The sequence below is a fragment of the Chiloscyllium punctatum genome, chromosome 2, assembly GCF_047496795.1.
Source record: "Chiloscyllium punctatum isolate Juve2018m chromosome 2, sChiPun1.3, whole genome shotgun sequence".
Lineage (NCBI taxonomy): Eukaryota > Metazoa > Chordata > Chondrichthyes > Orectolobiformes > Hemiscylliidae > Chiloscyllium > Chiloscyllium punctatum.
Window position 1 is genome coordinate 149,451,121 of NC_092740.1, and position 23,182 is coordinate 149,474,302.

The following is a 23,182-nucleotide window of genomic DNA, read 5'->3' on the forward strand; positions in this document are numbered from 1 at the left end:
TGTTGCCAGACCTGCTGCGTTTCTCCAGCAATCTGTTTTTGCTTTATGTTTCAGATCTTCAATGTCCACAGTTCTTTGATTCATTTTATTGCAGGGCTGGTGACTTAATTGCTTTGTGCCCTGCCCAATGCAGGTTCAAAAGAAGCAACTGCAGTACATCTTTAACGGAGAGATCTTCCAAAATAATGTGCAATTTTAATGTGAGAGGTATATAAAGCTGTCTTCAATGATTGTTTGTGCTGATGCATATCAGTTTCATATGTATTAAATTTGCACGAACTTTTTTTTCACTGTAACATTAAAACTGCTACACTGACAATAAAAAACTCCTCTCTTTACACTGACTTTCCATCTACAACATTAATTGAAAAACTGGTCCTGATTAGAATTCTGATCACAATTCTAATGTGGGGTGGCTCAGTGTTCAGTGCTGCTGCCTTGTAGCACCAGAGCGTCTGGTGACTGTGTGGAGTTTGCAGGTTCTCCCCGTGTGTGCGGGTTTTCCTCCGGGTGCTGTGGTTTCCTCCCACACTCCAAAGATGCGCAGGTTAGATGGATAGACCATGGGAAATACAGGGATGAGTTGGATCTGGGTGGGATACTGTCCAGACGGTCAGTGTGGGTTTGATGGGCTGAATGGCCAGTCGGGATTTTATGATTCTCTCTAAATTAATTCCACATCTTGATTTGAGAATCATGAAAGTAACGGTATTACATGAGCTAGCTCACGGATATTTGAATCTGGATGTTTACCCACCGCCTGTCCGGTTTTCCTGTGAAGTCAGTGACTTATTTCCGTGGGTGTCCAAAGAGAGAGACCATCTAATAGGTCTGGAAAGTCGGGTTTATGCAGTGCCAGGCTTTCGGCACACAGCGCAGGGGCCCAGGAGGAATTGCAGCGCCCGAAGCTGACGAGGAAGTGAGATGGGTCAGGTGTAATAGCTGCACTTGCGACAGGGCTCTGTGTGAATCAGGACATGTGTTCCGGACTCAGTGCGTTTGTCACACATAAAGCACCACCCAGCAGAGAGACAGCACCCGGGAATCAAGTCAGTCTGGGGAATGGGGTGGTTGAAGGATGAGATCAGCAAGTGGGCCAGCAAGAGTTCGGTACTGCGAGGGAATGCGAAGCCAGGAGAAGTTCATCCCTATCTGCAGCTCCATATTTAGGCAAGATATTTTAATAGTGTTTTTTATGGTGTCAGTCTGCAGCGCTGCTTTGGGACTGGGGTGCATCTGAGAACATTGATAAGCAAGGGGACTAAATCAGCTTCAATGGAGTACCCTGAGAAATACCCTTTAACTAATAATAGTGTGCCACCCAGAAACATGGAGGAAATAAAAGGAACAGGCCATTCGGCCCTCCGCCCCCGCCCCAGCCCCACGATTCAACAGAATCACGGCTGATCATCCAAGGTAGGAGCCTCCTTCAGGCTCTCTCCCCATATTCACCGATCCCTTTCAGTCTTCAGAAGCAGCAAATTGTTGGAGGTTCTCAGCAGATCTGGAGCTTCTGAAATGGTGGGGTAAGGAACACACATTGGATACCAAAATTGGAATGCTTGTGGCGCAGTTGTAATGTCCCCACCTCAGAGCTCGAAGGCCGACGTACAAGTCCCACCCTGCTTCACAGGTGGGTTATAAGCAGTTTGGGTTAAAATATCTACTGCATTGAATTTCTCTGCATTAGGTTTATGCCTGAAAAATAAATGATCCAATATCCAGGCCAGTGGAAATGCCGGGTCGGTGCTGAATTTGACTGTGGCTGACATCAAATCTAAGTCAAGTTTTGTGGTCAACTCACTTTGGGTAACCAGGCAATGATTACTAAAAACTATTGCCAAACTTTCACTTTTAACCCCCCCCCCCCCCCCCCGGACACTGAGGCATCCCAAACAGTGCTTTGGTTTAAATTTAAATATAGGATTTTGATGAACTCCATAATATTCTATATCAGGCATCTACTGATCTGAAGCCACTGGGTAACCTAAGTAAGCGATGTTTCAATTGATCAATATTTAACTTTCACCTTTCATTTCATGCCAGAAATTATGCCCTGCTGCAAACTTCAATGCAATGTTTATGTGTAAGCAGATATTATTTGCAAGAGAGAGGTCAGTGATATGAAGTGTTTCATATGCAAAGAATTATTGAAAACTAATTATGTAAGTAAGCTCAACATTAGGCAGGTATTAAAATTCTACTAATAGTTCTGTACAGTAATTTTAATCCAATGACCATTGTTACTGGCATGAAGACCAGTAGGGAACAAGGAGCTTTGATGTACTTATAGCATTGACCTGTGAATGGGGCTTTCTAGTGCAGCCTCTGCCTTGGAACACAAAATGTACACATTTTGTTTACTTTCAGCAGACTTGATGTCAATTATAGTTTTGGCAAATTGTTTTCACTGGTTCTGCCATCCAGATCACGAGCAGCAGGGCTAACATACTTAACTGGATCCCTGTGCTCAAGTTTTGACTGGAGTATTAGAAATGCAACCGAAACTATCCAGTTTCCATTGCAAATGCAACAAAAGCAGAAGTTGCTGGAAAAGCTCAGCAGGTTTGGTAGCATCTGGGGAGAAAACTTTGAGATAATGTTTCGATCGAGTGAACCTTCCTCAGAACTCACTCGGTTTCTATTGTGAATGTTTGTCTGATTCATTGCCTATGCACAGGAAATTTGGTGGGAAATGTACCTATTTCCTGCAGTCTGGTGCTGGATAGGAGCATTGGAATTACATGATCCAGTCCTGGTGTGGGTCTGCCATCTGTTAAGGTGTATTGCCTGCACAAAATGGGGGAATATGTGGTAGGCTATCCAGTTTTGGTGCACAGTTTTAATTGGAGCTACAGGTTCCAACTACATTCAAAAATCCTGGTCTGGAATATTGCATACAGTTCTGGACTCCTTCCTATCAGAAGGATGGTGTGCAACTTGAAAGGGTTCAGAAAAGATTTACAAGTATGTTGTCAGGGTTGGAGGATTTGAGCTACAGGGAGAGGCTGAATAGACTGGGGCTGTTTTCTCCTGGAGCATCGGAGACTGAGGGGTGACCTTATAGAGGTTTACAAAATTATGAGGGACATGGATAGAATAAATAGGCAAAGTCTTTTCCCTGGGGTTAGGGAGTCCAGAACGAGAAGGCATAGGTTTAGGGTGAGAGGAGAAAGATATAAAAAGGACCTAAGGGGCAACCTTTTCACACAGAGGGTGATGCGAGTATGGAATGAGTTGCCAGAGGAAATGGTGGAGGCTGGTACTTAATTTACAGCATTTAAAAGGCATCTGGATGGATATAAGAATAGGTAGGGTTTAGACGGATATGGGCCAAGTGCTGGCAAATGGTACTAGGTTAGGTTAGGATATCTGGTCAGCATGGACGATTTGGACCGAAGGGTCTGTTTCCATGTTGTACATCTTTGACTCATTGACTGAAAAAGTATTATTTAATTTTGTTTGGCTTCTCCCTCATCCTCATGGCAATGATCCAGAGCCAAGCCTCAGTGCCCAAAGCACCTTGGATGTCTCAAGTGGTTCACTGCTCAGTCAATTGCATTGAGAAAAGCCTGGACGTTCCTGTCATTTGCATTATGTGGGCTTATCTCAGGCGGGTGCGTGTACACACACACACACACACACACACACACACACAATGGAAAAGGAAGAGACACCTAACCAAATAAGGCTCTCCCTCTTTTACCTAATATTTGCTCCCAAGAAAACAAGTCATCCAAGAAAGAAAGTAGCAGTCTGATAGACGGTAAAGAAATTTAACTTTTTGAAAGCCATGCCACTAAATCAGTTTTCAGCATAATTTGTAGGCTAGGGAAAAAGCAATTCAATATAACTGCAGAGTACTGAATACAATACCTGTGGCTAACCAAAGGAACTGCCATCCCATGGCAATCAAACATAGCGTTCATAGCAGTTGAAAATTGATAAAGGGCTCCTGGCAGAGACTGGCTAACTTCTTTGACATATTGCCATGGTAACCAACACGACAGAGAAGTTATACAATGAGGCCAAAATACAGTAATTGCATTGTGAAGTCTTAACAACAATTTTGCTGTCTGGTTTACTTAGAGAGCACTTTAGATCCATTTCACTATAAAAATATGTAGGATGGCCAAATTGAGGATATGGTTTGCCAACTGGACAATCGTCAACAGTAAAGCAAAAAGACAAACTGTGAATACTGAAATCAGAAAGTGTTGCAATAAATCAGTGGAGAGAACCTTGGGTCTTCTCTCTCTACAGATGCTCAATTGTGCAGCCCCTCACCAACTCACTACCACAAAGATACTAGACCTCTTCAGGAATGAAGACCAGCTGGCAGCCATCTTTAACACCTCTCATCAATAACCATTTCAATCAAAATCAATTGGACGTAACTAAAACGCCTGCACAACATATGTTTTCTTGAGGTTGTTTGTAGCTGGTACTCACAGCTCTTTAGTCCAGTTACAGCTTATTGGGACTGTGTGGTTGCATACAGTAATGCAAGAATACTTCAGAGAGAATTTGGCTAGAAACCACGTTATCCTTTCTGAGAAATGTATTCAGAAAAACACAAATCCTTATTTGATCAAAGTAAAATTACTAGTGTTCTCTGTGACAGCACAAATTTCAGATGCTGGAAGAGGAAGCTGTTTGCCACTTTCAGTATTAATAAGATTGAAATAAGTGATCACAGTCATAATAAAAGAAATATTATTCAGCTGTGTACGAACATTGAAAAGATCACAACATTTCAAATATTGATATCTCTACCTTCGCATCTTGGTCATTTAACCTCAGCTTCTCGCCAAGAGAATTTTCAAAAAAAAGTATTCAGTCACGAGTGGAGAGGGCTTGCACTGGGCACCAGTCAGCAGCAGTGAATCAGCAGCAGCAGCACAACCAGTGAAATGACAGTTGGAACCATGTGATCAGTTCAAATTGAAAGGAAACAAGCGTTTTTTTGCTGATTAATCCATTATCGCTTGCCAAGTTCAAACAGCATGCAAACCAGTTCACATAAATATATAAACCAAAGTTTAAAAATGACAGCAACATCCAACCGTCTGAAAACAAAATTATACATTACCTGAACAGAATTCAAAAGCATTTGACTGGGATGCAAGTAAACACTGGACTGGATTAGATCAAAATTCTGCTTACAAAGCCGTGTTCCCTTCCTTTCATCATTTAATTAGTTACTTTGAAAGAAATTCCTGAAGGACTGTTTACATCTAGTCTATTTATATGCATTTGTGTGTGAGAGTCTGCATTATTTGGGAAGCGTATAGGAAGTGATTGGCTCCTATTCTCTCTCTCCACCTCCCTCCTTAATTCAGAATACAATCTTGATATACATGACACACAATTTTGAAACAAGACATATGAATTGAACAAACTGGGTGATTTGGTTTGCGACTGTGTTCATATTCTGGAACATAAACTGGAAATTCAATAAGAGGGCAGTAATGTATACCTGGACTGCCAAACAGCTGGAGTGCTGTCGCACAGAATGTAAAGCCAAAACTTGTCATTCTGGACAGGTCACCAGATTCGTCTGATCAAATGTTCCCATTTGTCACGTTCTGGTGTTGATCATTCAAAGCCATTCTTCCTTAACCTTTGGAGATTAACTGTGGCATTTGTGGACAGGGGCATTTTGGAGCATAAAATTAAACAGGAACAAAATTTCACAGACTGCTGCCATTCCATCCTCCCGCATTCGCTTTAGGTTTAAACTGATGCGGAGACCTCTCTCGATCAGCAACTCTGCTGGAGCTATCCTTGTTGTTGGGTGAGGGGTGGTCCTATAATCAAATAGGAACCGTGACTGTTTGGTCTTGAGTGAAGCTGTAGGCTGTTGCTTTAAGCTTTCCTTCAATGTTTGGACTGCTCTTTCCACCAGACTATTGGACAATGGATGTGTCCATACATGCCGAGTGCCATTCATCTTTAGGAGATACTTGAAATCCCTGTTGGTAAATGATGTCCCATTATCCATGACCGATACTTCTGGGAGTCCGTGTATTGCAATGATACTCACAGCTTTTCAATTGTCATCCCTGGGTTTGCCGAATTGACTCTTTTCATGACCAACTATTTTGACTGGACATCCACAATGGCTAAGAACATTGAGCCCATGAAAAGACCCATATAGTCGATGCGTAACTGAGTCCAGGGTTACCTGGCCATACCCATGAATGTGGGGAAAATGTTGGCAGTAAATTTTGTCCTTGTTGGCACTCTGAGCATTCTCCACTCAGGCAACTATTTCGGCATCCATTCCTGGCCATCAGGCATAACATCTCACCAACATCTCCATTTTGGAAACCCTGGAATGACCCCTGTGGAGTTCAGCCAGTATTTACTGGTGACCTTTACTCAGGACAATCTTGCTCCCCACAATAATATGCCATCCTCTGTAGTGATCTGTGTCACCGCATCCAGAAAGATTTCAGTTCTGGTTATGGGCGGCCCTTTTGTTTCTCGCCTCACCACCTTCTGTTTTAGTTTCACCAGGATAGTCGATAGTCAGATATTGTCAGCAGTTCCGGAAGGGTGTTTAGAATGTTTAAAACCAGGACGGGTTCTTCCAGGGACAGTACCAGCAGTGGTGTATCTGCCAGTGAGAGATGGCTCAGGGCATCTGCATTTACCACTTGGCTTCCTGGATGGTTTTCCAATTTGGGATTAAATGGATTAAAAATAAGGGTCCACCACTAAATTGGACCAGAAGCTATTGGAGGCACAGCCTTGTCTTCTTTAAGTAGCCCTAGCAGGGTTTGTGGTCTGTTTTACAAACGCACATCCATAAAGGTATTGGTGGAACTTCCTCACACTACAGATGATTGCCAAACCTTCCTTCTCTGTTTGGGCACATTTGTGTTTGGCATCAGCTAAAGTCTGGGAAGCATACGCGATCAGACATTCCTCTCCATTGGGCCACCAGTGAGCCAATGTAAAGGGAGGAATCACATGTCAGCGCTAGCTCTTGCTTTGGATTGTAGTAGGCCAATGCCTTAGATGACGATAGTTGCTTTTTTCACTTCACTAAAGGCTACTTCTTGGCAGGAGGTCCTTTTCAAGGGTGTCTCTTTTCCAATAGCAGGTGTAAGGGGTGCCAAGATGGAGGCCAGATTACGTTTGCATTTTCCATAATAGTTCACCAACCCAAGGAAAGATCTAATCTCAGGTACAGATGTGGAAGCCAGGGCATCTTTGATTTTCCTCACTTCATCGCCCAATCTTGTTGATTCTGTAGCCCAAGTAGACCACTTGGGGTGCCTGGAGCACACATTGTATCCCTTCCAAGGCATATGTCCAGCTGGGAGAACTATGCACTATGTACAAATTCTCCAAATGCTCTTTATTGGTCTTCCTGGTTATTAGCACATCATCCAGATAAGTAGCCGCCTGGGGTAGATCTTGTAAAATGCTCTCCATGGTCTGCTGGAAAAGGACGCAAGCTGATGATACCCCAAATAGCAGTCTTGTACAAATCCCTATGGTTATTCATTGTGGCATATTTCTGGGACTCTTTATCTAGTCACATTTGCAGGTACACATGGCTTCAAGAAAATGAGGACTGTAGATGCTGGAGATCAGAATCGAAACGTTTGGCACTGGAAAAGCACAGCCGGTCAGGCAGCGTCGAGGAGCAGGAGAGTCAGCTTTTCCAGCACCACATGTTTTAACTCATGTCCAACTCCGTCAAGGACACTCCTCCCACTGGTTTTGCGTACATGTCCTCTATGTGAGAGATTGGGTATTTATCCCATTACAAAACGCGGTTTCCCATTTGCTTAAAATCCCCACAAAAGTGAATCGACCTGTCAGGTTTCTCAGTCGGTTCAACTGGTGCTGTCCATTCTGCAAACTGGACTGATTTAATGACTCCTTCGCTTTCCAGCCTTCTATCTCTTGCCTCTACTTTTGCCTGTTAGGCAAATGGTATTGCGTGGGCCTTGCAGAATTGCTTCCTGGTCAATATGAAAAGTACCCTTGGCTCTTTTCATACTCCCTTAACCTTCCTGAAAAACCTCTGTGTATTTAATTAGGACCTGACTCAGGCAGCCATTTTCTAATTGAAAATTATTCAGCCAATCAAAGTGAATCTTTCTCAACCATTTCTGCTTCATCAAGCTTGGGCCTGAGCCTTTTACCACAATCATTGGGAACTGAGCCAGCTGCTTCTCAGAGTAGACTGGAACTGAAGTTGTACCCTTAATCTGTTAAGATTCCCTGGTATAGGTTCTCAGTCTGGCCAAGGATGTGTGCAATCTTAGGGATTGGAGTTCAGAGCGAATCTTGTGAAAGACTGGTTCTGCAATCACTGATGCAGTAGCACTGGCAACAACCTCCATTAGAACCGGGTGACCATTTAATTAGACATTTATTTTAGAGTCATAGAGATGTACAGCACAGAAACAGACCCTTCAGTCCAACTCATCCATGCCGACCAGATATCCTAACCCAATCTAGTCCCACCTGCCAGTACCTGGCCCATATCCCACCAAATCCTTCCTATTCATATACCCTCCCAGGTGCCTTTTGATTGCTTCTGATTTGGATGTTGCTGGGCAATTTAACTGCCCCAAACCACACGCAGGTAGGCTTTCCAGGGTGTGCACTCTCCTGGATACTGGCCTATGAGTTTCCTTAATCAAGTCAAGCCCCATAAGATTACTTTGCTATCTCGAGTCCGCATACCGGCAGCACCTACAATGGCTTGCTGGCACGGATACTGAAGCACATTTTAGCCATTTGGCTGAGGCTTATTTTTGTTTTGGGGCTTTGCTGTGAGCTGACGTAGTGCCCCTTCGCTCAAGCTATATCCTGTGTGAGGCTATGTGATTGCCTTCATTCAAATGGTGTTCCCGAAGCTCAGTCAGATAGGTGACAGTGCCTACTTCCATTGGGACACCCTGTAGCTCACATGTTCCACTTGCCCCATTTGCTTTTGCATGGTTACGTCATTAATCCCGCACACTAAACAGTCTCTCAGCACTTCATTCAAGGTTAGCCCAAAATCACATGCCTCTGCTAGTTGTGACAGATGGAGCCAATGAGAGGGAAAACCAACTTGACCTTGTATTTACCCATCTACCTTGCTCAGAAGCACTTGCCCAGGATAGTATTGGTAGGATTGGCCGCTGCACATTGCTGGTTGAGTTGAAGATCATACTCTCCATTGATAGAAGTATCATAGGGCTAAATGGCTCAATAAAAGTACAAGGTGGTGGTGGGGGTGGGGTGGGCATGCCAGGAACAGAATTGAGCATACATAAATCTAAGCGTCAACCTAGTGTAGCTACAACACTTGTCAACAGAACTATTGAGACAATATTTCATAGGCAGAGCCAATCAATCTCGCAGCCAACAGATCAGACTTAAGTTCTATAGTTCTGCCACATTCAGTCTGGCATGGTGGTAGACAATTAAACGACCAACAGCAGGAGGAGGTTTAAAGATCGAGGAGCCCAAGACATGAGTGCAAAAGAACATAAGAACTAAGAGCAGGAGTAGGCCATCTGGCCCCTCAAGCCTGCTCCGCCATTCAATAAGATCATGGCTGATCTTTTCGTGGCCTCAGCTCCACTTACCTGCCCTCTCACCATAACCCTTAAAGACAAGGCTGAAGCATTATAATCCATCTTCAAATGGCAGATAATCCATCTTACCTTCCTCATGAGGTCCACAGCATCTTAGATACTAGCCTTCAGCCAATTAAAGTCACTCTATGTAATGTCAAGATATGGCTGAAGGCACTGGATACTGTACAGATTGTGGGCCCCAACAACACTCTAGTAATGGTACTGAAAACAATTCTCACAAACTGAGCAGACTCAGGCCTGGTTAGTACTTGGATGGGAGATTGCCTGGGTATACCAAGTGCAGTAGGATTTAATGAACTGCCAGAGGAAGTGGTGGAGGCTGATACAATTATAGCATTTAAAAGGCATCTGGATGGGTATATGAATAGGAAGGATTTGGGGGGATATGGGCCAAATGCTGGCAGATGGGATTTGTTTAATTTAGGATATCTGGTTGGTGTGGACATGTTGGACCAAGGGCCTGATTCCATGCTGTATGATGTTGTGACTGTAATGCCTTATCAATCTATTCTCAATCAATAAAGTGAGTTAAAGGGCCACCACCTCATGAAGAACTTGTTCAGCAACACTCAGTTTGCATTCTGCCGAGGCTATTTAGCTTCAGGCCTCATTAGCCTTGGTCTAAACCTGGAAAAAAGAGCTGAAATCCAGAGGTAAGGTGAGATGAGAGTGGTTGTCCTCAAAGTGAATGCAACATTTGATTAAGTGTGGCATCAAAGAGTCTTAGCAAAACCAGAATCAATGGGAATTAGGAGAAAACTCTCTGTGACTTGTGGTTACAACTGGAATAAAGGACGATGACTGTGGTTGTTGTAGTCAATAATTTCAGTCTCAGGAAATCGTTTCAGGAGTTCGTTAGAGTAGTGTCCTGGGCCCAGTTTTCTCAGCTGCTTCATCAATGATCTTCTCTTCACTGTAAGGCTGGAGTTTTGGATGTTTTTTGATGATTTACACAATGTTATGCACTGTTCACAATTCCTGAGACACTGATTTAATTCATGTTCATACAGTGCAAGACCTGGACAACATCCAGGGCTTGGGAAGTAACATCTGTGCCATGTCAGTGTCAAGCAATGACCAAATCAAATGAAATAGAATCTAATCATCCCTTGAAATTCAATGCTAAAAATCACATGTCACTAGGTTAGAATCCAACAGGTTTATTTGGAAGCACAAAATAAACTTCCAAATAAACCTGTTGGACAATAACCTAGTGTTGAGTGATTTTTAACTCTGTCCACCCATGTCCAACTCTGGCACCTCCAAATCTTGAAATTCAATGGCAACACAGTCATTGAATTCCCCATCATTAAAATCCTGGAGGTTACCATTGATCAGAAACTGAAACTGGACCAGCCATTATAATAGAGCAGGTTAGAGGCTAGGAATTTTGCAGTGAGTAACTTACCTCCTGACTCCCCAAGTCCACTTCACCACTTGAAGGCACAAGTCAGTAATATGATGGAATATTCTCCGCTTGTTCGTGAGCGTGCTTAACACTGTCAGGATAAAGTAGCCTCTTGATTGGCTTCTGCATGCACTGCCTTCACCACCAATGCATAGAAGCAGCAGTGTATACCATCAACAAAATGCACTGTATTAACTCAACAATGCTGTTGACTGCGCTCTCCAAACCTGTGACCTGTACCAGCTGGAAGAACCAAGGGACCAGATATCTGGGAACACCTACAAGCTCCTGCCCAAGTCATACACACCAACATAATTTGGAGTAATGTTGTGGCCCCTTCTCTGTTGTTGGGTCAAAATCCTGCAACTCCCTTCCTAACAGCACTGTGAGTGTTCTTAAACCTTAGGGACTACAATGGTTCAAGAAGGCAGGTCGCCACTATCTTCTGTAGCCAGTTATGAATGGGCAATAAATGCTAGTCTAGCCACTGATGCTCACATCCCATGAACAAATAAAAGTGAACATTTGGAATAATTTACATTACTAAATTTGGTTATTGCAGTACAAAATGAATTCAAGTCCAAATTCACAAACTCGCTAGATGTTCTCTGTGCAGATTTAATATTAATTTGTCTCAAAATATTGTATAAAACAGTTTGTGTACGCCTGATTTACCTTCATTATTTAATTTCACAAAGGCACATGGGACCTTAACTTCCTTTGTGCGTTATTTTTAGTTCACTGGTTATCTTGTTTCCTTTAATGCCTTGTCTGTGCTATTTTAATCCACATAATTACACCGTGCACAAGAATTTTAATGACAATAATAAAATAGTGTGGAAAGAAATTTACCATGAATACTCAAATCTAACATGAGGTTACTGAAACAGTACAAATTAAAGTCTATGGAGAATTTAACCGCCACATTGCAAGCAGCTTATGCATGCATTAGACTCACATGTGCAAGGATTGTAACCTTCTCTAAGGACTGTAATCTTCTCCAAGGATTGCAACCTTCTCCAAGGACTGTAATCTTCTCTAAGGACTGCAACCTTCTCTAAGAACTGTAACCTTCTCTGAGGACTGTAATCTTCTCCAAGGACCATAATCTTTTCCATGGACTGTAACCTCTCTAAGGACTGTAACCTTCTCCAAGGATTGTAACCTTCACGAGGGAGATAATTGGTTCCAACCTACATCACATTTTCATTTTAAGACTGTTTATGGTAGCAATGACAGATCATGTATTTCATGATTAAAGGTGCAGTAAGGTTTATTTTTGTTAATGCTTTCACAGGATGTGGACGTCACTAGTAAAGTCAGCATTTATGCCAATCCTTAATTGCCCTGGAGAAAGTGGTGGTGAGCCACTTTCTTTGACCCATGACAGTCCAATAGTCCATGCATGGCGAAGGAGCCTTGGATGCTGTAGTGCATCTTATTTCCATGATGTATATGTTGGTGGTGAATGGACTGTTTAATGTGCTAGATAGGATGCCAGTCAAGTGGGTTGCTTTTTCTCGAATGATCTCGAGCTTCTTGAGTGTTATTGCAGCTGCAAACAACTAGGAAATCTCAACTACTATATCTCAACACATTCCTCATTTGTGCCTAATAGTTGTTAGGCAGGCTCTGGGGAGATGGGAGGTGAATTACTCATCACAAAATTCCCAGCCTCTGACCTGCAGTATTTATGATGTTGCTGCAGTTCAGATCCTGATCACTTTGTTGGGTTACCCAGAGACTTTCGATCAGTAGATTACATGGTATAAAACTCAATTCTGTGGTTCTTTAAGATCGTGTTCTAAATCTCAACATAGGCAGTATTAGGGGTGCCTCAACAATGGTAATGCCATTGAATATCAAGGGCTGATGATTAGATGATGTCTGGGTGGAGATTGTCATTGTTGCGCAGTTGTGTGCTATGAATGTTACTTGCCACTCAGCAGCTCAAGACAGAATGTTGTTTAGGTCTTACTGCATATGGACACAAACTACTCCAGTATCTGTGAAGTTGCAAACAGTGCTGAATATGTGCGATCACCAGTGAACATCACCATTTATGACCTTCTGATGGAGGGAAAGTCAATGATGAAGCAGCTGAAGGAAGTTAGATTCAGGGCACTAACATGAGGATTTCTTCCAGAAACATTCTGGGATAGCAATGAATGGTCTCCAGCAACCCTCTTCCTTTGTGCTGGGAATGACTAGAACCGTCAAATTATTTTCCGCGAATGCTCATTTCTTTAGGTTCGCTAGGACTCCTTGAGGTCATATGGAAATGACTAGTTGTTTGAAACCTTTGTTGTGAGATATAATTCTAATTACTCCAGTAAAAATTTCTCAAACATAAGAACATAAGAACAAGGAGCAGATGTAGGGTGTCTGGCCCTTTGAGCCTGCTCCACTATTCAATAAGTTCATGGGTGATCTTTTCATGGACTCAGATCCACATACCCACCCTCTAAGTATAACCCTTAATCCATTTATTGTGAAAAAAAACCTACCTTAGCTTTAAAAATGTTTACTGAAATAGTGTCAACTACTTCCCCGAACAAGGACTTCCATAGATTAACAACCGTCTGGGTGAAGAAGTTCCTTGTCAAATCAGTCCTAAATCTGCTCCCACTAATCTTGAGGCTATGCCCTCTTGTCCTAGTTTCACTTGCCAGTGGAAACATCCTCTCTATTTCTATCTTATCTGTTCCCTTCATAATTTTATATGTTTCTATAAGATCCCCCTTCAATCTTTTAAATTCCAACAAACATAATCCCAGTCTAATCCATCTCTCCTCATAAACCAAGCCCCTCAACTCAGGAATCAACCTCCTCTGCATGCCCTCCAGTACCAGTACTTCCTTTCTCAAGTAAGGAGACCAAAACTATACACAATACCCCAGGTATGACCTCACCAGCACCCTGTACAGTTGCACCTTGTACAGCTCTGCTTTCAAACTCAATCCCTTCAGCAATGAAGAACAAAATTCCTATTGCCTTCCTAATTAACTGTTGTACCTGCAGACCAACCTTCTGTGATTCATGCACAAGGACACCCAGGTCCCTCTGCATAGCAGCAAGCTGCAACTTTTTACCATTCAAGTAATAATAATTTTTGCTATTATTCCTACCAAAATGTATGATTCCACATTTATTTACATTGTATTCCATCTGCCAGACCTTTAGCCACTCACTCAATGTATCTAAGTTCCTCTGCAAAGTTTCGCAGTCCTCTGCAAACTTTGCTCTGCCACTCTTCTCAGCGTCATCTGCAAACTTTGACACCCTACACATGGTTCCCAACTTCAAATCATCTATATATATTGTAAATTATTGCGCTCCCAACACTGATCCCTGAGGCACACCACTAGTCACTGATTGCCAACCAGGTTAGCACTCACTTATCCTTACTCTTTGCTTCCTGTTGGTCAACCAATCCTCTACCTATGCTAATACTTTACCCATAACGCCATGCATCTTTGTCTTATACAGCAGCCTCTTGTGCAGCACCTTGCCAAAGGTCTCTTGGAAATCTAGGTACACCACATCTACTGGGTCCCTACTGTCCACCATGCTCGTAATGTCTTCATAGAATTCCAAAAGATTAGTTAAGCATGACCCACCCTTCATGAACCCATGCTGCATCTGCCTAACGGGACAATTTCTATCGCAATGCCTTGCTATTTCTTCCTTGATAATAGACTCAAGCATCTTCCCCACTACAGAGGTTAAGCTAGGTTATAATTTCCCATCTTTTGTCTACCTCCCTTTTTGAACAGTGACATCACATTTGCTGTTTTCCAATCTGCGGGGACTGCCCCAGAGTCTAGTTCCCTTACAATGCAAATGTAATCATGTTGTAATTGCTATTATTGCCGTTGTTATTAATCATTCAAGTAGCTATTGCAAAGAAAGTATCTGAAATTACCCCAACATGTTCTTGCGATTTTTCTCTTCATCCATATAAAACATTATCTAGCTGTACCCTGCTGTTTCAAGATATTATGATCCTAAAAATTGACTTAACTATGATGAATTCCCAGTTGTGATTCGATTGTGGTTTTAAGCGCAAATAATTTCGTTTCTCTTACTCATAGTAAAAAATCTGGACTGTGTCTGATCTTCATATTTATATCTCTGCCTTAATAATATGACATTCGGCTAGGATTTTGATCCCGGTTTGAGATCAAATGGAATACAAGGTGCAAATGGAAGATACCAATTATTCTACTGTGTGATAAGATAAATAAAAACAGCAAAGCATTTGAATATTGTATAGCACTTCTGCCTGACTTGATTGTTGCTGCAGAAATAGAGAGAACAAAGAATATCCATTAAAAAAGGTGTAATAAATCATCATCCAGCTTAAATGGTATAATGTTCAAATATTGCTGTTTAACTGCTCGACTTTGAATTCTTATTAAATACTTAATTTAACATGCATGCATTTCATTTCTGTGTATGTTAATAGATCAATTATATATGTCCTATTTTCTCCTAACTCTCTCCTCATACTACATTTTGCAACAATAATCATTTTCTCAGCTGTGGCATTGCTTCAGATTTAACAACTACCTACAAATCTATTGAATTTTAACTATAATAAACTTGATTTACTTTACATAGATGCTGAGTGTAAAACAAAGGTTAAAGTAAGCGAATGAACAAATGTAGATAAAATATAAAATCTAGAGATTCCCCAGAATTCTAATGCTTCTCATAAGAATGTAAGAAGATGGGGTCCATAATAAGCTCAGTGTAGATATTTGCTTATTATTCAACTGTTGGGAAATTGAACCTGTTGATATCTTCTTTTAGTGATAAATATGAACATGCCTGTGACATGAAAACAGTTGCTTTGAAAAAAAGGTCATTGCTATCTCTAGTATGAGATGTGTACTACATATTGCTCCTTTAACCTGATTAACCTTGGTGTCTTACAAATACATTCATGATGTAATATATTCCAAAGCTATTGTCCAGATTTACTAACTTAATTAATTGACTACAGCTACTGCTTAATCATTGAATCATTGCTTTCTTGCCATTAAGTCAATATCAGATGTACGTATAACAATTCAGTAATCCCATTTCCCTGCTCACTGCCTGCAGCCCTGCAAGTTTAATACAATCAAGTGCCTATCCGATTTTCTTTTGAAATCACTGTCAACTCCACTTCCTTAATCTATGTAGGTATTGAGTTCCCAGTCACCCAGGTTCCCTGAATAATAAAATTCATCCTTACAGGTGGCTCAGTGGTTAGCACTGCTGCCTCACAGCACCAGGGATTCCAATCTCAGGCGACTGTCTATGTGGAATTTGCACATTCTCCCCGTGTCTGCGTGGGTTTTGTCTGGGTGCTCTGGTTTCCTCCCACAGTCCAAAGATGTGCAGGTCAGGTGAATTGGCCATGCTAAATTGTCCATAGTGCTAGGTGCATTAGTCAGAGGGTGGGTTATTCTTTGGAGGGTCAGTGTGGACTGGTTGGGCCAAAGGGCCTGTTTCCACACTATAGGAAATCTAATCTAATCTAATTTCCTTGTACCATCAGCAATTGCGAACAGTTTTATCTCAACCTTTCATCATCTTGAGCACTTCCATCGGATATTCTCTCAACCTAATTTCCACCAAGCTGAACAACCAAGCCTTCTTGAACCTATATTGTAGCTAAAAATTTCTTATTTCTGCACTACTCTGATAAATCTACACTGATTGCTGTTACAGACCTAATTTGGTGCTAATGTGCTCTAATATGCTGGGGAGGAAGTACACATTTATTGCTAGTTGAAATACATTACCCACCATTTGATTATAACCGAAGTAATTGTCGTCAGAACTCAAAGCTGAATCAAGCATTTGTTCTCTTGCACATTCAAATAATAGGCTTAATGCCTGTTTTATTAGGTTGTCCTCAAGCATCTGATTAGAGTTAAATTCCAGAAAACTAGCCTGATACATGGAGGCTGCCATCAAGAAGGTAAAACGTTTCAAGTATACTTTCCTTCATGTGGACCTGGGAGCAGAAGATCGGCTTTTCTCAATTCTAAATTCAAACTGTGTGGCCTTCCTCTGGCCGCTGCTGGTTTGCCCTCTTTCCTCATTGCAATCTTTATTTCAATCTCATCACTTTTCCTGATGTCTGCCACAACTGTCCCCTCCAGCCTGGCATCTGCCCTTTTCAATCTTGTTTTTGGAATTGATAGCCAGCCCTTACTCAGCTAAAGATACTGCACTGGTTGAGGTTACCATGTAGCACTCTCCTTCTCAACCTCTCCCTTCATCTGAGGCACGGTGACCCTCAGGTTATAGACCACCATCAATTTTTTTTCTCTCTGTAATGAGCAAGTAGCACTCTTATCTGGTAAGACTATGCAACTTTACTTTTCACTTTGTTACTCAGCTACCAAGACACTGTGGCCCTCCTGATTGCCTTTCCTGACCCTCTACTAGAGATTAATTTAAGAGAGAATTCCTGCAGATTATTGCCTGATTTTTAAAATTGTTCTTTGTTTGTGCATAACATGCCCAGGCCACAATATCAAGTGCACATTTGGCCTATCCATTAAAATACAGATATTGCTTTGTGATTCTAGTTTAACTTTAATAAGATTTGAGTTTTCTGTTTTAATCCAGATGTGAAAAATTTATTGTTTTTGTTTGTTTTAGTTCTGCTGATGTCTCCATGCAACGATCAGCGGATTCTGTTCCCCTCATGACCAGCAGGTGTCAACAATAGCTACACACAAGCCATGCGCACACAGACTCCCATCTTGCCCCAAGCCACAAACACAATTTTATAACCACTCTCAGCTTCCTGTTACATGCTGAAGAGAGGTTTAATGGTAACAGTTTTAAAAGTGCACACTGTGTCATAGACGCCTTGCACAACTTTCCATGTGCAGGCTGTACTATCGGTTGGGATGTAGGGGTCTCTAGCTAGCCAATTGGTTTTTATATCTTATAATGCCACTGCATCTCCTGCCTGCTTTAATACAATAAGGACTGGGGGCCTTAGGTAGCTGAGGGTTGCAAGCTGTCCCAATGCAAAGTAATGAACATTTATAGTCTCTTTACACCATTTACAGAGAGAAACTTTAGCAGAACTCTCTGACAATGCTAATGGCACACACCTAGCTATCAGTAGGACAGCTGTTAACCCCTGATGCTTCTGTGTGCCAGAGATTTAACTTGTTTCAATTCACAAAGAATCAAAGGTTTACTCAACAATTTCATGAACCAGTTCAGAAAAATAAAACATGACTGAAGTAACCGCACAGAGGCTGGTATCCTGTCACCAAGTCATCCTTTACTTAGATGTACATAGTACATGGGCTTTTACTCTCTGAGTCTCCTGTTTATTTATTATTTTCTTTTCTGGTCACTGCTGACAATATCTGACTGTGGACACAAAAGGATCCCATTCTCGCTGCCACTGAAATAACTGCATAGAGGCTGGTATGTAACCAAGTTACCCTGTATTTAGGTGTGCACAGTGAATGGGCTCTGACCAGCCAGCTCAGAGTCAGTCCCTAGACTAAGGACACCTTCTGAATCTCCTGTTGATATCTGTCTGCCAGGGCCCCCTGATTGGCCCAGGCTAACAACCACAACCAAGGATCTCATAGGTAAAAACAAAGGCTGCAGATGCTGGAAACCAGATTCTGGATTAGAGTGGTGCTGGAAAAGCACAGCAGTTCAGGCAGCATCCGAGGAGCAGGAAAATCGACGTTTCGGGCAAAAGCTCTTCCTGATGATTTTCCTGCTCCTCGGATGCTGCCTGAACTGCTGTGCTTTTCCAGCCCCACTCTAATCAAGGATCTCATAGCCTAATTCTGTTTAAATTCTAATACTGTTTAAATTCTTTGAAACGTTTTGATCTTAAATTATCTGAAAATATACTGAAATGACTTTGGAGGTTTAGTGCTGAATATATGAGATTGTTGGTCTGTTGCCACATCTTTGTGGTGAAGTGGATGACTTGTGTACACACAGACTGTGACAGACATGGTGAAAGCAGTGGCAGTATATCAGGCCTCCTTGTGCCCAACAGAGATAGGAAGCAGCAGAGTGCAAGATCTATGTGATCCCCTCTACGAAGTTGGAGCTGGAGTCTTCCCTGATACTTAACTATTGCAGAAGGCTAACTGGAAGGCTAGCTAGTACAACTGCAAACATCATCTTGGATGGCATAGTCATTTGGTACTTTTTATGTTGTCCTCTGCAGCAACACACTCACCTGAATGCCTGCCCTAAATCTAGGCTATGCCTTGCTAAGTGACCCACATACTGATGTCAATGGTATATCAAACACCAAGAAATGTGCAGTACCAATGTCTGAGCATCTGATGCCTGCAAATGTCAGTGCATTAGTTAGTGCCTTTTCAGTGCTGCTTCACAGTTTCCTCCTCGTGAGATTCCTATAGTTGGTGTCAAGGCAGTTCTTGGGTTTTGAAAAGCAGGAACTCAGAAAGGGAAGGTTTTTGTGAGGGAAGGTACTGTTTTAAGGAAGCGTGCATGTGAACTGGAGGCGGATCAGCGGGGATTTTACTAGACTGATACCTGGAATAAGCAAGTTGCCTAATGAGGATTGGTTAGAAAAACCGAGCTTGTTTCTGAAATAACTCTACAAAGGCTGGTATCCCGTCATGAAGTCACCCTGTATTTACATGTGCATTGTACACGACACTAACCCAGCTGGATTCCCAGAATGAAGAAAACCCCAATGCTCTCTATTTATACCTGTCAGCCAGGATTCCTTGATTGTGGCTTTTAACTGGTCCAGTCAGGGAACTCATGTTTTATGAGGTCCATCTGGCTAATGTTATCCTAACCAAAACAGTTTCCAATGGAGTTTAGAAGAGCAAGAAGTGACTTGACTGAAATGTGTAAGTTCCTGAATGGTATTGACAAGGGAGTTGTGGAATAGATGTTTCATCTTGTGGGTGAGTCCAGGCCATGCAATCTAGGTCCAGCACATTTAATATGTGTTCGATATGTGCACAGACCAGTGCTCCATTATTCTAGCTATTGCTCACTGGGAGACAGAGCAGTGCAAGACAGAGGACAAGCCACATACAGATCCCTAGAAGTGTCCTCTCAGGACACACCAGAGAGGGTCAGACTTCCAATCCCTCCATAGCCTGGCCATGCTCAACCCTGTGGGAATTCAAGATGGGGAGGGAACACCTGCATCTGGGATTGGCACACTCAGCAGATCTGAGCTCTCTAGCCACCAACTTCCAAGGTCAACAGAGCCCAATGTGGGATAGGCTTCTTTCAGCCCAGCTGCGGACCCCAGGACTGGGCCTCCATGTTGTAGGAGGGAAAGGAGGATGACTTTCTGAGGCCACATGTCACACTTCCTTTTAATGCATTCTCACGTTTGTAAATATATGTTCACTTTTCATCTTCACTTGTGTGAGCAAAGGTCACTTTCTATGTAATTATAAGAATGAAGGTAAAGAGGCTTCCCACTTTTAGCACTGCACGTTATTTGAGTCAGACTCGCAGAATTGTTGCAATACAGAATGAGGTCATTTGTCCCATTACGCCCGCATCAATTCTGATATTTAGTGCCAATCTCCTGCTTTTGCCCTTATCCTATTGTCCAAATAATTATCTACTGCCCTCTTACTTGCCTCTATGGAACCTGCCTCCACATTTCCCCTCACTGCATTCCAGACCTTAACTATTTGGGACTAGTTTATGGTCAGCATGGACTGGCTGGGTCAAAGGGTCTGTTTCTGTGCCATATGACCCGATGACTCTCCTCCTAAGAAAATCCCTCCATGCCCACTATCAATCTAACAAAATGTCTCTGGACGGCCTCCAATGCCATATATCTTTCCTCAGATAAGGGAATCAAAACAGTTCACAGGTGTGGTCTGACTAGTATTTTGCATAGTATGAGTAAGACTCCCCTATTTTATTCCCTTTGGTAGAAAATTCAATATTACATTTGCCTTTCTTGTTACTTCCTTAATTTGAATGCTCACTTTTTCTGATGCTGTTTCCTTTACTGCCACTGGGAGATAGCCCTGTGATTTTATATTGGGGACACTTTCAAATAAAGCATAGCATCAAAAGGGCCACACAGTAATGTGACTTTCATACCGCTAGCCAAGTCATAAGAACAAATGGTAAAAGTAAAAGCTGAGCTGTAACCTATCCTCATCTGCTGTCCAGTCTCTGCAGACATTGCAGCATGGATATGGAACAGAAGTGGGAATCTTGGACTCAGATCCACTCCTAAACTCAGGATTTCTATGACAAACTGTAACACTTCTACTGCCAACTAGATTGAGACCAGTAAACTTAAGGCTTGGCAGCTTACTCCCTTTGCTTTAGTTAGCTGACCTATTGGGGCAGGGTGCCCTTTTTAACAGAATTCTCAGTAAGGGGTCACTGCTCATATAGTGCAGCTAATCTGTTTGTTCTTTAGCTGTATGTTCAGTTGGTTCTTCTTACACTTTATCTTTTGACTGCCAATGAAAGGTATATGAAACCGCTTGAAAGAAGATTTAATGACTCAGGTGCAACCCTTCAATAGGAATTGCCATTAGAATGATTGGTTATCACTTTTTTTTGGATTTCAATTAAGATTAGAGTCTGACAACATAAGAATTTTTAGGGTGTGTATAGGCAGATTGGAAAATAGATTAATTTTTGAAGGTACTGCTTCACAGCTATTATAGCTAAACAGCACTATCAAAGTCTAATCTGCAGCCTTTCGGCTAGTTCTTCATGTGCCTGATGAGTGAGAGGACCTCTCTTGGTTGGACTGACACGTCCATATAGAATGGAACTTCATCATAAGATCACAAAAGTCTAGCAGCAGTAGTCCATTCAGCCCATCAAGCTTGCTCCACCATTCGATAAAATTATGGCTGATCTGATTCTGACCTCAACTCCATTTTTTTCTTTTCCATTATGACCTTTTATTTCCCTGGCAATCAAAAATCTTCAATATATTCAGTGTTTCAGTCTCCAGTGCTTTCTGTGGGAGACAATGTTAAAGGTTAATGACCCTCAGACTGAAGAAATTCCTACTCATCTCCATCTTAAATGGAGGACTCCATAATTATACCCCCCAACACTCACAGCCCTGCTCTGGATTCTACTACGTTTTCAACCTTTCCTTATAACACTGTCATTTCCAGGAATCACTCTGATGAAGATTCTCAAAACTGTCTCCAATGCAAATATGTTCCTCCCTGAGTAAGAAGACAAGACTGTGCACAGTTCTCCAAGAGTGGTCTCTCCAAAGCTCTGTACAGCTGTATCAAGACTTCCCCACTTTTAGACTTCAACCCTTTGAAATAAAAGGCAAACATTCCTAATTACTTGTGAACGTGAATGTTAACTTATTGTGATTCTTACACAGGGCACCTAGATTCCTCTATATTTCAGTATTACGTAGTCTCTGTACATTCAAATAATATTTGACTTTGCTTTCTGTCAAACTGAAAACTGCACATTTTTTCGTTATACTGCATTGCCTAAATTATTGCAGACTCACTCGACCAACTTACCAACTTATATCTCTTTATGTATCCTCCGAATAGCTTTCTTTCCTACGTATTGTAATGGAATGTCCAGCAGCTAATGGCAATAGTGAAGAAAGGCACCGAGCAGGGGCGCTTGAGCAGCTATGTCGGGACTTCCGCTAGCAGCAGATGACGGTAGTCAAAAGGACCCTGTCTTGAAGAAAGAGTGTGTTTATAGGAAGGAAGCTTTATGGAAAGAGGAGTAAACAGTTAAAGGATTCCTCAAACCAATGTAAATCAGAGGCTTCAGTCCATGTAAATACTGAAACCTGTTCCTTGTTGACTCTTAATTTCCCTTCATGTTGTAACGACTTGATAAAGAATGGAATAAAGAATCCCTGCTTTATGATCTTTGGGGCCATTCATTTGTTCAAAACTCTTGTGGTATTTCTGGTCTAGTCAACAGGATTCCACAGTATATGCATTAAGTCATGGCAGATGGTGTCTGGCTGATATTGTGAAGGTGTTGAAACTGCAGGCGTGGGGGTGGTGGGAGAAGGATATACGAGGCGTGATGCTTCGTGGAGCATCACAGAGAGTTAGCCCCCAGCATCACAGACTCGTTTCGCACCCTCAAGCAGAAACCTGACTCGTCACCTGTCCTTGGTTACCTC

General features: G+C 42.1%; 2 long non-coding RNA genes across 2 annotated transcripts in view; one reads left to right on the top strand and one right to left on the bottom strand.

Annotated features, from left to right (window-relative positions):
• The window catches only part of LOC140491885 (uncharacterized), a 58,255-nt gene extending 53,372 nt beyond the window's left edge, over positions 1-4,883 (bottom strand). Inside the window, exon 1 of the long non-coding RNA XR_011963447.1 lies at positions 4,777-4,883. This is a non-coding gene — a long non-coding RNA (uncharacterized lncRNA). The remainder of the gene's footprint in view (positions 1-4,776) is intronic.
• Positions 924-22,917, top strand: LOC140491891 (uncharacterized). The gene is made up of 2 exons (XR_011963448.1): positions 924-1,170; positions 22,587-22,917. It is a non-coding gene; the product is annotated as an uncharacterized lncRNA (long non-coding RNA).
• The last annotated feature ends 265 nt before the right edge of the window (positions 22,918-23,182 follow it).